Here is a 3,374-nt window from a genome sequence, read left to right on the forward strand (position 1 = left end):
CATTCATTTAATTATGGGGTCTGACCAGTATCATAGTTGAAAGAGTTGTTCAGCTGGTATGTCATCATCATTAATGTTAAAAAATTTCTTTTTAATTTAATCGAGAGTTCGAGGTTGTTTATTTTTCACCAACTAGATTGTAATAAAATTCTAGCATGATTTTAATGTAATTTTCTTTTGTGTAACAGATATCCAGAATTCGATCTTTAAGAAATATGAATGTTGATGGTACATTTATCACAGATGAATCTCTATTTTGCATTGCAACTAGTTGTATATGTTGTTGTACATTTATCACTTATCATGAGTCTAACTCTTCAAATAAAAATCTAAAGATTGATTTCATGTATAGACTGATGTATATGTTTTTTTTTTTTTTTTTAATGTACAGATTATTTACTTATTGTAGTCTTCAATTGGATCTATGAAAAGATTTAGTTTACATAATAAGTTGTAAAACATGATTGAAGTACCTTATTAGTTAAATTGGTTTAACATTTGTTTGAAGGAATATAAATGGTATGAATAGTTAGGATTCCATGGCCAAATTCTGATACAGCAAAAAAAAATCTATACTATATTGCAACATAAATCTAAGTTGCAGAGGGAAAAAAACAAACTTCATAATTTTTTTTATTGCACCATTAATGCAACGACATTACACTTAAATATATAGAGTTCTCAAAACACAAATGGATTGGGCCACTTTTGCAAACACATATTAAACATACTATATAGAGATAATTATTTTTGCACCCGCTTCTAAAATTGATAGAAATCTTTAAGCCATGATGGTTTCTTTATTTTTCTCTTGGACCTCTTAACAGTAATAGTAGCAGATGCATTAGCGTTGTTATTTTTACCATTATTGCATGAAGTAGAACTACCATTATTATTATTTTTTCTTATCCTAATTTGAACTTGATGATAATATATTGGCGTAGCTCCAGCTGCAAGTGCTGCAAGGCGTGGATAGACAGGTGATAGGTTGCGCGTTGTTCTGATGGTCCGGGCCATGCTTCTTAACTGCATGCACACCAAACAACTACTATACATAAACTCTTATACATCTAACATGTAGATTTTTTTTTCAATAGGTAATGAATTAATCACTGAAAAGCGGAGATACATAGACGGAAGATTACCTCTTTATACAAGATAGAGGTAAAACGTTTCAATCATAAAAATCACCGGACACAGAAGAAACTTTAACTGCTCTAAACCACTTTCACGAAGATAGCATTATAGCACTATAACAATCGTCAAAATTAAAAATGCTACCCCTAAACAAAATAGCATTTCACATAATTCTAATGTTCCACACTACCGCCAACCAAATTCCACCAATAGTTAATCTTTCGTCTAACACCTTAATTTTATCAAAGAAAGCAAGATAATTTCTTAATTCAAAGTTTGATAACGAAATAATTCAAAGTTTGATAACGAAATAGATACCATCTTACATATAGATACCTTTAACATATCCAAAAAAAAAAATTAATTTGACATCAATTTGGAAATTCTTATCATAAGTGAGTGATGGAAACAAAAGTGTTTCTAGAAATTATGGTGTTTACATAATTTTTAATAAAAAGTTAGAATTAAAAATATTTAAAAAGTTGAAATGAAGTAAAAAATATTATTGTAATCGAATAAAATTTATTTTATATAAAATAATTAAAAAATCTATAGTTTTAAAATGTTTTAACTCTTTAAAAAAATATTACGAATAGAGAAAAGGGGTGATGCAATCACAATGTACAATAATTTTACACTATAAATCAATATACATAAATCTCATCAAATCAAACTGTAACTTAAATTTTTTAACTGTCAGTCAGTGTATCTCTTTTAAACTCTTATGAATATAAACACACATATAACATATCTCAGTTGAAAGTGTAAATAAATTTTAGAACATGCAAACATAAATAACAAGAGATCTTAGAAATACTATAAGTGTACATAAATTTTCCAACATAAAAATTTATTTGTATAAATAAGACAAACAAGACTAATCAATTTGTTTTTGCAAGGGGGATTAGGAGTGAAAAATTTTGCAGAATTTAACTTGGCTCTTCTCAACAAATGGAGGTAGAAGATTCTTCAAGGACATAACGCATTGTGGTTTGATATTTTGAAAGCTAGGTATGAAGATCTATCTTTAAAAGTGTGTGGTAATGCTAGAGATTTTAAAGTGCCCTCTTCCTCTTCGTTTTGGTTGAAGGACATTTTAAAAGTGGGATCTTCTTCCTTAAGTGATCCTATGGTGGAGTGCAATAAATTTTACATTCATAATGGTTTCAACACTCCTTTTTGGGATTCTATTTGGTTGGAAGGTGGTTCATCTTTAAAAGCGGATTTTCCGGAATTGTTCAAGTTTTCTAGCTTGAAGAATGTTTCGGTAGCGGGTATGGGAGGGTGGGTTGAAGGTGAGTGGAGGTGGGGTAATTTCGGGATTTCCGACGCTTTCTTGGAGGATCCCGTTAGTTCGAATCTTTTTGGGCATTTGAAAAGAAGGGTTGAAGTTTTCAATGGGTGGGAGGAAGGTAAGGATCAAGTGGTTTGGAAGGGCAATGCGGGCTCGGATTTTTCGGTTGCGTCTTCTTATGGGCATTATGAAAGACTTCGTACTACTTTTGGGCCTTTTAATAGGTGTGATGAAGGTTTCGGGTTCATTTGGAAAACGGGGGTGCCGTTTAGAATTAAAGCTTTTGGTTGGAGGCTTTTTCATGATAGGCTTCCCACAAAGAATCTTTTGATGCTTAGAGGTATACCTTTCTCTTTAGATAATCTTAATTGCCCTTTATGTGGAAGTGTTTTGGAAAGTAGTAATCATTTATTCTTTGGTTGTGGGGTGACTAAGAAGGTGTGGAATTTTGGTGGGTTGGAAAAGGGGATTCGGAGGAGGAAGAGAGTTTGTCTAGCTTTATGGAGTGGCACAATTTTTTTCATCAAAATTATGTCAACGAAAGAAGATCGGGTATCGTGTGGCTCGCCACCACTTGGACTCTTTGGCTTTTAAGGAACGGTGTTTGTTTTCGGAAGGATAATTGGAGTGTGAATAACACCATTTGGAACATTAAAGAGTTGGCTTGGAGGTGGTCCTTTCATGGGAAAATTAATTATTCCAATTACTCCTTTTACGAGTTTGTTAAGGATCCCTTTCGTTTCCTCTCGTAATTGGCTTTGATTTGTATTTTCTTTTCCGGTTGATTTTTCCGTACTTTCGTATAATCGGGTTGGAGAACTCTTTGTTCTCCTTATTAATATATCTTGCTTAAAAAAAAAATTGTTTTTGCAAGACAAAAACCAATTCTAAAACATCAAAACCAAACCCATAAACAAAACTTTTTTTAAGGAAATAAGACACA

This window comes from Vicia villosa, linkage group LG2, assembly GCF_029867415.1.
Source record: "Vicia villosa cultivar HV-30 ecotype Madison, WI linkage group LG2, Vvil1.0, whole genome shotgun sequence".
NCBI lineage: Eukaryota > Viridiplantae > Streptophyta > Magnoliopsida > Fabales > Fabaceae > Vicia > Vicia villosa.